Source organism: Poecilia reticulata, chromosome 12, assembly GCF_904066995.2.
Source record: "Poecilia reticulata chromosome 12, P_reticulata-male-v2, whole genome shotgun sequence".
Taxonomy (NCBI): Eukaryota; Metazoa; Chordata; class Actinopteri; order Cyprinodontiformes; family Poeciliidae; genus Poecilia; species Poecilia reticulata.
Genome location: NC_088841.1, coordinates 5,385,376 through 5,396,529, shown reverse-complemented (window position 1 = coordinate 5,396,529; position 11,154 = coordinate 5,385,376).

Below are 11,154 nucleotides of genomic sequence, written 5' to 3'. Positions count from 1 at the left end.
TTTCACAGGACCTGACTTCCTGGACTTCTTCCTTTTTTTGTCCAAGTGAAGAGTTTATTCGTGGCTTATGCAAACTAATTGTTCAGACTGTAAAACACTTCTAATTTTAGTAAATCACATGGCATGAAAGTTCACTCCAGCCCCAGATGGGAATCAGCCTCAGTCATCAAAAACCAGGAGATTTGTAGCTATGCAGCACTAGATAAAACCGACAAGCAGCAGAAAGTGTTTCTTTTGGCTCATGTGAATGCTGATTGTTTTCTCTCAGTGTGAGAGGAAAAGTTAGTTTCTGATGACAGGAGGAGGTTTTGGGAGTAGTCGGCCTCATTTACACAAACAGCCTGGACTCCCTTGGGGTTCAGCATCTGAGGTCGCTGACGTTCATGCAAATCCGTTTCCTCCCAGACACCTCTATCAAAGTTCTCTGTTTTTCATTAACTTATCTCTCTTTTGCTTGCTGTCAAATTGATTTGTATGTAAAAAAAAAAAAAAAAAAAAAAACTGCCACTCATTATTCAGAGCTCCTGTTAGTTTAGACTCTGTCCCGCTGTTTTGTATGCTCTCTCTCTCAGGCGCTGCTAGCTGAGGTTAGCTCCACTGATATTCCACACCAGTTAGTCACTCCATTTTCCAGTCATCGCAAGTTCATCCATTACGCAGATGGTCCTTGACGGGTCTCTCCTTTGAGACAGAATTTATTGTTCTTGAACCGTTCTTTTGATTTGTGCTTTTCCTCGGGATTTCCTGAAAAATACCCAAACATTCCCTTTCTGTTGCCTGTGCAACAGAACAATGGAAAATCTAGATCAACCCAAACTGATTTCAACCAGTTTGCCAATAAATTTTATTTCCTCACTTTTTATTCATGCTGTTGTGTTGAAAACATGTTATACAGGTATGAAAATGAGGAGACGAAGGAGATTTTGTTGGAACTTAAATGTCGGAATCTCTTGTTGCGATGAGTGCCTGTGCACTGGGATGAGCATTGTGAAATTTAAAGCATTGTGCATTAACGGGATGGGTTATGTTTCTTTTCCAGTGACATTGCCGTCTTATTTTATCTTATTTATTAATGTTCAAGAATTTGGTTGGTAAGTGTCCCCATGGGGGACCAAGAATTTATTGGTCACATTCTTCATAAAGAAGGCCTTCACTTTTTGTTTCAAGCATCCAGCACTCCGATGTGAGTGAGGCTCATGCACTGTGTAAAACGTAGACAAGGCCATCAAATCAATATTTGGTTGTGCAGCTGTAAAGATTTTGTAGAAGTGGTGCACATATGCTGTAATCACAATGTGTGAGGGCATCAGCCAGCATTTCTTTTGACACATTTCAAGATTTTTGTCACTCTGGCTTATCTGGTCATCACGCCATGTATGCTAAAACATCAAATGAGTAGTGAGGCGTTGCTGGAACTAATGAATAGGAAAAGTCAAAGCATTTCTGAAAGATTAATTCCACCATAAGGTGAAAGATGCAGACACTGTGAACTGGCACTGCGGAAATAAACTGAACTAAATTGAACGGAATGAAATTGAGGAACTGAAAGGTCATACCAAAAATTCAGAATGAGTTGGCCCACAAACTTCAGTCTAGAGGCAAGAAATGTTATTAGAGTTTCTTAATGTGCAAGAAATGTTATTAAAGTTCCTTAATGTGGCAAAAGGAGTCGTTGTAACATACAGTAACAAACGTAAATGTTACCATAATCAACCAGCAAGCTTTTGGAAAAAGTATTTTTTTGCTATCAACAAAGTGCGTTCATTTTGAGGAGTTTAGTCACAAAAATAGAAACACGCCTCATTCCTGTAAGAAGCTGTCACTTACCAGAAGCATCTAGAAAGATAGCATCATTTTCAACCGAGCCTTGTTTAGACTGCTTCCTGATTACTTTCTGGCAACCAGTGCAAATTATTTACGCAATAAAATATTAAGGAATTTGTTTGTTAACTCCACTTCAACTAAAAGGACTTTAGTGTGACGTATGCTGCTGTCCAGTCAAATTTTGGGTCAGAGTTTTTAGAAAGAGAGATAATTCTAACAAGGTCCCACATCGTGGAGTTGATGGTTTCTGTTTTAATGCTAAAAGGTGCATTGACAGATAATCTGTGGTAAATATGGGATTTGTTTGGGCAAGTTTGTGGTTGCATAAGCATTTGAGGGCCATAAATATGAGATTTTTAAAAAATTCATATGAAAATTAATTGTGACTTTTGTTTGTTTTACCTACAGTAAACTATTGTATTCATGTTCATAAAATGAACAAAATAGTCTGATTGCTGAAAAATTTGTATGTATAAATTCTTTGTATCCGTAAAATACAAAGAGTTGTGCTCATATGCTTTTTTGAAACAAAGGTATAGAAACTTTTCTCCTAGAAACTTTTGAGGTTTACTTTTTTTTTTTTTTTGTCTGGAAAATATAAGTACATGCTGCTCATAAAAAGTTAGGACTCTTCAACTTTCCGGTGAAATTTCAGGATGAACCTAAGATGGTCTGTAACCTTTACAGGTCAGCTGAAGGCGACCGTCTCTAAATTTTTGAATGTTCACTTGTTCAATCTTTCAGTAGATTTTGCACAACTTTCTGTTCTCCAACATGCGTTTGATCCATAAACTGACAAAAATGTCCCGGTTCAATCAGAACTGGCGTCTAGAAAGTCGTCATCAAGCGGATCGCATTATGACGTCATGAAACCGAGACGCCTCACGATCGAAGGTGCATTGCATCTTATTTAATAAAGCTATTAATATAACCAACTGCCAACTGCTGCAAATCAGCATCAACACTCATAAACCAATGTTTCATCCTATGGGGGAATTCCTTTGCTTTACTCTGTTCTTCATGTTTTGCTTCTACAGTGTTGAACCGAGGCCCGATCGGGCCGGACAACAACCAGGAAAGAAACATTTTCAGCAGCGACAGACAGAAAAGCAACAAACCCTTTATTGGTTTCTCTCTCAACTGGAACCGGGCCTGTGACTTTATCTCTCACTGTCTGCATCCTGCCTCCTCCCTTGAGCTAACAGTGAGTTCAGGAACACCGCGGCATGGAAGCAGCTGACCTCTACTCCAGTGGCGCTCTCTCGTCTTTTGAAGAATGAACATTTTTATATCAGCGGGGAGGATCAACACGCAAAGGAAAGAGGTCACACATACGTCCAGGAAATGACCTCACTCCCTGAGCTCCCTGTCAAATATGGCTTGTTTTCACGGTATTAACTGTGTTTTTGGTACATTGCCTTCAGAGAAACATCATTTCCTGACAAAGCTCAGAGCAACAGGGAGGTTAAAATAAGCTGATTTATACAGGGCCCTGCAAAAGTAAACTCTAAACCTTTACAAATTAACTTTCAGTTTACCGTGCGAGTCCAATAGACTTATTTCAAAAATATCCAGGTATTTCAAGGAGTGCAATATGCCATGCATTCTAAGATTATTGAAAGCGTGAAATCAGGACAAAAAGAAACCTGTTGTGTGAAGGTAAGGTAAGGGAATTGTATTTATATAGCACATTTTCAGCAACAAGGCAATTCAAAGTGCTTTACATGAATTAAAAGGAAATGCAAACAAAATAACTAACCAAAGTAAAGAAAAAGGAGAAAAAAAGCAAAAGAAGGGAGATAATCTAATGTTGGTCTACAGTATGTAAACTAGATGCTCCTGTTCAGGGTTGCTAAGTATCATCTGGTCTAATTCCATGTCTGGGTTGGGAGAACAGGAGTCTAAGTATTTCTGGATTCGAAGTTCATAGTTATTCTAATTCCAATCCTGATTCTGAGTTGTAGTTTTCTATTAGAAAAAAAATTCTAACATAGGAGAAAGTAAATGTGGATCATTGTCTAGATCTAGAAGGAAGCAGATATCAGAAATGAGTTTGATGTAAACTCCTTTGATGCGCGTATCTTTAAAAAAAAACCTCAGAGTTTTACCATAAAGAGCTTCACAGTTACGCAATCAGACTTTGTTGTTGTTTATTTGTTTTTGCTACTAATATAACATTGAGATTGTAGCTGAACAGTTTCCATGCAGATTAGGCATGTTCATTTTTAATCACAGAGCTGGAGCCTGGGAACATGAGGCCTTTTCGAGACTAAATATGTGAAGTGGGAGGACTGGTCTGGTAAAGGGGAGAGACACCATCTGTTTCTGTTGAGCAGAGCCATCATCCACTCTGTCTGTAGCTTTAAACAAAATGGAAGATTTTTTTTCACTGCTTCTCTGTTGCATTCCTGAGAGTTTCGACCTCGTATTCAACCAGAGAATGAAACTCTTTTCTTATTTTACTCTGCTATGAGACTAGTCTTTGGACTCGTCCGTCAAAAATAAATGCATAAATAAAACATAGATCCTCTATGTAGTATTTATATGAAAGGAACTTTGAAAGTGGAACATTTCTGTGGCCATATTTTCTCCTGCTGAACCTTCCAAACTATTTTGAGACTTTTAAATATGTTTAAAATGGCAAATGTCTAAAATGTTGAGCAGTTTTTTTCCCAGTGTAAAGTGATGGATTTCAAACATCAGACAAATGCATCAAGCAACAAACCTGACACCTCGGTGAACCCAGAGAGCAGCAGAAATGCTTTGCTGATTTGCATATCACCAGTTTTTAAAACACCCAAATACATTTATATCTGCATGTCTTCTTTATTATTTGCTCATAATTTGTGAATCCAGAGCACAGCGTCACATACAGCTGCAACTAACGGTTGAATCAGTAATCAGTTATTCTTTCAAATATTCTGATGATTACTTGATTGATTGGTTTAAAAAATTGGAACATTGCAGATTTTTCCCTTAACCACCCAAGCTTTCTGTATGCAATGTTAAAAATGTAGAACATGTAGATAATCAATTGTTTGCTTGTTTGTTTTAAAACATCTTTATTGCCTAAAATGCAATGAATGAATGAAAAAGATGAATAAAAAAAAAGACACCTGAGTTTAACCTATTTACAGAATAAGGTGTGTTTTTCTTAAATTCATATATATGTTGGTTTGTTGCAACAAAAGGTCTTACTTTAAGTCTGCATACTCCAGTTAATGATTAATCAATAACTGAATTAGCTGACAATTATTTTGATAATCGATTAATCATGTCAGTACTAGAGTCAGGTTTTACGTGGACCTTCAACAAGCTGACTCAGAGCGGTGAGGTTTGTGTTGCTCCGTCCACCAGGCTGCTTTAGTGGTGCAACGAAACCAGACTTACTTTACACAAAGCAACAGTTTATTAAATGATAATGAAGAAATATAACCTGAAAATAAATACCTGACATGAAACAATAATCCAAAGCTCATGTGAATACTCAAGCTAAGCAAAAGCCAAAAAAGAACTTAACACAAATCCACATGATGTAATTAGAATTTTTTTTAAAACACTCTAGTGTGGTTTTCTTTCTCGTGTTTAAGTATTTAAAGCGCTATACAGGAAGTCACTTATAGGAAACACTGAATTTTTTTCAAATCTCTATAATTGGTGCTTTTAGCTAAGCAAACAAACACTGCCTTGTTTTTTTCTTAAATCTTCTGTATGGAAACACACAGATTGTCCTTTTATAGTTATGGAAATCTACAACCAGAAAAAAAACATTTTCTGAAAACCAAAACAATTTGATATAGCAGCTTTTTTTTTTTTTTAGGCAGGTTTATAAAAGAGGTCTTTTGGCCTTCCACGACTTTGTAAAAATACTTCAAAATTTCTTCCATTTCCCTTTCTCAATATTTTTAAACAAATTTTTCACTTCCCCCAGTTATGAAAGCCATACACCTTGAGCAATTTTCAATGGAAGTAAATTTATAAAAGCAGAACATCAACTTCAGCAGCAAGAGACAGGAAAGATGACGCACTCAAAAAAAAACTTGATTCTTTTTGCAAAGTCATTCAGTCTTTTGCACGATTCATTTCCTAGCTTAGAGTCAGTCTTGTTTATGTCATGAACTCGTGACAGAAAAGGCGGACTGTATTTAATAAAAACTCAATGGAAAAGAGTACAGATAAGTAATTTCTCTATTGTAAATACTTTTGGAAGTTCTTCTTTTTTTAAAAAAAAAAATCGTATCTTTAACAGTTGCTGGAAGAAACTCCACCGATCACAACAACGAATGATGAAACCACGATGACACACGCGTGTGTTTCACTCAATTACTCATTTTTTTCTTTCCTTTCTCGCAGTCGGTCACACACATTACAGAGACCAAGCAAAACGCAAGGCGTACATGTTAAGTTGTTTACACAGCAACAACAAACATATGCTATCTAGATTTTTTTGTGATACAGTAACACATAACTCAAGTGGAAGGGAAACAATAAAAAGAGTTTTTAAGGTGTTTTTAAATTGTCCTTCCCTGATCCTGTTAAAGAAAAACATTTTCCCACAGCATGATGCTGAAAACACAAGCACACCACACTTTTCAGAGTTTTATATGGGGGGGAAAAAAGATAGAAAACCATACATATCCCATTTATGCACGTCTGCATAAAATCAGAATAAAACACATTGAGTTTTGTGGCTAACATGACAACAAGCACTACAGCTGCTTTATGACGATAAGTCGGCCTTTGAGTCCTAAATTATCAGCTACATGTTTGGTTTTCACATCGATTCAAAATGTGATCTATTGTTCTTTTGACATGATCACCTTAAATGATTCTTAAAGCTAAATAAAGACATTCCTAAAGCTCCGAATGTGGAACATTAGAGACACAAACAGGAAAATGTGAGGATTTCAAGATGAGATCAGTTTAAGAAAAGTAAAAACAAACAAGTGGTTTTCATGCTGGAACTTTCTCAGATTTGAGTCAGGATTACGACATAAACGGCAGCGATGGCTTTGCTTTGAAGTGGAAAAGTACAGGAAGCCATAAGTTAGGCCAGTTTATGTGGAAAACCAGTGAAAGATGTCGTTAGAGTTATTTACAGTAGCATGTGGATGTGCGCTGTCAGACACTTTCATCAACCCACAATTATGGAAATTAAAAGACAGAGCAAAGATGATATAAAACAAAAGTTTATCATCATAAAAGGGAAATATTGCCATCTTCTGAGAGAATTAGGAACTTCCTGGTGATTTCAGTACAATTCAGAAAAGAGAAGCATCTGCCTGCCTGAAAAAGTCTAATCATTTCAAAAATATAGGCACAAAGTGAACACTGCTATTATTATTCAATACAGCACCAGTCAGAGGTTTACACAAATGACTCATTTTACTTATTATACCTTCCCAGAAAATAAAATTACAAGGCTCTTCTCCAACTACAGATATTAAAACAAAACAATAAAGAAATAAACAATACAAATAACTAAACAGTTCAAAAAAAGGCTTAAATGTTTGTTTATTCAGTTTGGAATTCGTTATAAATGAATGTTTGTAATTACTGTAAGTTTATGAATCCTGCATGTGTATGAAAATGCAAGTATATACAGAATCCTCAGCAGAGTATTAAACCAGTTATGTTCCTGTTGCCGTACGTTTCCAAAATCCAACTTAGCTGAATAGTTTTATTTTTAATCTGGATGCCGTATTTAAGTCAGTGTTTGTATTTTGCTGTTTTTATGGCGCTTAATATCTAAAACTTTTTCTTTTGTTATATTTACATATGGATCCTATATATATATATATATATATATATATATATATATATATATATATATATATATATATATATATATATATATATATATATATATATAAAAATTCCCTTCTCACCCTCCGCAGGTGGTCTGTTTCATCCTCTGAGCTCGGGTCCTCTACCAGAGGCCTGGGAGCTTGAGGGTTCTGCGCAGTATCTTGGCTGTGCCTAGAACTGCACATTTCTGGACTGAGATGTCTGATGTTGTTCCTGGGATCTGTTTGAGCCACTGCTCCAGTTTGGGGGTGACTGCCCCGAGGGCCCCGATGACCACAGGCACCACTGTGGTCTTCACCTTCCAGGTCTTTTCCAGTTCCTCCCTGAGGCCCTGGTACTTCTCTAATTTCTCATGCTCCTTTTTCCTGATGTTGTAGTCACTTGGTATTGCTACATCCACCACAACGGCTTTCCTCTGTTCTTTATCCACCACCACAATGTCCGGTTGGTTCGCCATTACCATCTTGTCTGTCTGGATCTGGAAGTCCCACAGGATCTTAGCTCGGTCATTCTCCACCACTTTTGGGGGTGTTCCCCACTTTGATCTCGGGGCTTCCAGTCCATATTCTGCACAGATGTTCCTGTACACTATGCCCGCCACTTGGTTATGTCGTTCCATGTATGCTTTCCCTGCCAGCATCTTGCACCCTGCTATTATGTGCTGGACTGTCTCAGGGGCCTCCTTGCACAACCTACACCTTGGGTCTTGTCTGGTGTGGTAGATCTGAGCCTCTATTGCTCTGGTGTTTATATATGACTCATCTTACTGTAACCCAGTGTTTCTCAACCCTGGTCCTCACCGCCCCCCTGCTCTGCTCTGCATATTTTAGATGTGCCTCTATTCCAGAACAGCTGATTCAAATGATTGCATGACCATCAAGTTCTGCAGAAGCCTGTTAATCACCGAGAGACACAATTCAAGTTTGTAGCAGAAGGGAAATACCTAAAACATGCAGGACATGGGGGGCGGTGAGGACTGGAATTGAGAAACACTGCTGTAACCAAACCTACCTAATGGTACAAATAAAGTTTATTGAAACCTCGTTTACAAGATGGCAGCATGCTCCTTAGCAGAGTGCAGAGCAGTAACACACTTTTCGTCGCCGTAAACAGAATCTTAGGATGATTCCTGCTGGAAATTTGACCACATATCTTATCTTAAACGATAGAAGTGTTTTTGGAGCAGGCAGTCCAGAAGGACGGTTCTGCTCGTTGTCCTGAGATATCTCTGTTGTTATGACGGGATACGCTCCGGCTGCTGGAGGACAAATTCATTTCACTTGAATTCAGAAATACTTTATTAATCAAAAAGGAAATTAAGCTCATATTGTTTCAAAATTCTTCAAACAGTTACTGCAGGTGGAGACGGCTGCGGGCAGGAAGGATTTCCTGTAGTGAACTTAAAGAATCCTCTGACTGAAGACTTTGTTTTCTTTCCTATGGAAGAGGAGGGTCAGGATTGTCCGTCACTTTATACAAAATCCTTCTTTGCATCATCGTCTCTATTCTTCGTCAGCAGGTTGTTGAGCCTTTTTAAGTCCCTGGTTGTGATGCTGCCACCCCAACAAGCTTATGGAAGATAAACTCACCACTTTGCCTCACACTGCTAACTTTCTTCTACTAGTTTTATTTACACTGTTAACTTTCTTCTTTCCTTCCTGCTAATGGGGAGTGTTTCCTCTGTTCCACTGTTGCCATCTGTCATAGCGATAGTGACAGATTATTATGACATGTGTGCTCGGTATGACAGATTGATGTTCAACTGAACAACACAGCGATTATCAATAACTCTATACATTCTGCTGGGTTTCTTCAGATGCACAGCTTCTTAAGCTAATTTGGAGAATAAACTGAACTTATTGCCCTGTTTGGTAGCTAGGATCAGTTGAATGTATGTGCGACTGACCTGAATTGACTTGTTTATAAAGCACCTTGAGACGACCTTTGTTGGGAATTAGCTTCATGTAAATGAACCTAATTGAATTGAATAAAAGGGGCGGTATTATGTTATGTTATTCTCTCGTCAAGAATGTTTGAGAAATCCTCTCAGCCATTCCTTTGCTCCGCCCTCGAGGATGAAGCTCCTCCTCAGAGCGACAGTTTCCAAGCTTCTAGCTGGGAGTGCAGATCTCCCCCACTCAGCTCCTTCAGACTAGCCAGCAGCAATTAGCAAACACTTGGTGGAACTGCGCATCTGCTGAGCTCATCAAACAAGTTACTTCTCAGTGAAACGCTTGTAGACATTTTAACGGGTTAACAGAGGAGCCATGTTGTGAGTTTCACAAAGAGCAGAACCTTCTTAAAGACACAGAGACCCAATTTCAAGGCACTAAATTACAAAAGTCACATTTCTTTTACATCAAATTTGACATGTACAGAATTTTTATAACACCTGAAGGTAACATAGTTACTGGATTGTGTCATAAAATGGCAGAGTGTGTCTGGAAAAAACATGTTACTGCCTCTTTAAGAATTGAAAACAAATTACTGACTGAATCTAGATCAGTGCAAGTCCAGACTTTGTTAAATCCAAACCTGTGTGTTTGGATTTGATTGTTGGGGATCGACGGGTAAAACCTTTCTTGAAGTTGAAGAATTTGAATCTTCTCCATGGCGGTGGCATCATGCTGCCACTGCCATGCTTGCCACTTGGTTCAGTGTTTTGTAGTGTACAAGTTTCATCACAACAGACGTCTTATCATTGTGTCCACACAGCTGAGCCTTATTGTCCTTTTAGCACAAAATATTTCCCTCCTGTAGGCGTTTGGCTTGCTCATGTCAGCACCTGCACACTTTAGTTGTTGCTGAGTTGGAGAAAGAGCTTTTTCATGGTAAGCACCGTTTTAACGCTTGGTGATGAACTCACTTAACTCTGGATGACATCTTCAGCATTTGTGGTTCTTTAGTTTTCTCTAAACATGCTCACCAATTCATTCTTTTCTTTCTGGGGTATGAGGGGCTAAACTTGGAAAACACTTCATAACTGGTTTTGGAACGGCCTCAACCCTACTGTAAATAAATTACACACTAGTGTGTAATGATCCAACTGAGGCTGTTTACTATGATGAATAACCAACAATAAATTCTAACTCGTTCGCCCAATTTTGCTTTCTCAAATTAACTGGAATTGCTTGCTGTGTCATCATTTTATCTGGGAAAATGAATGAATCAAAACTCCAAATTCTTAAGAGATCCATACCCGTGGGGAGCGGTTATGCCTTTAAGGTTCTTATTTTGAAAAAAAAAAAAATGATTTATTAATTCTGTTTGACTTTATGGGAAACAGAAACAGACCACAGACGTGGTCGTAAAAAAATACAGGAAACAGATGGCTGCCAACGGATGCAACACTGTGGAGAGAAGGAACGGCGAAGCGACGTGCTAAGATGAGCTGTTTATGGATTTTCATTGTTTCTGTGTCACTACCGCTCTTATGAGGCAACAATTAGTTTTTTACTTCCAACCACTTGGAAACCGCCGTGGAATAGATCAAATGACTTCCCTCTCGACTTTGCTTTGAAC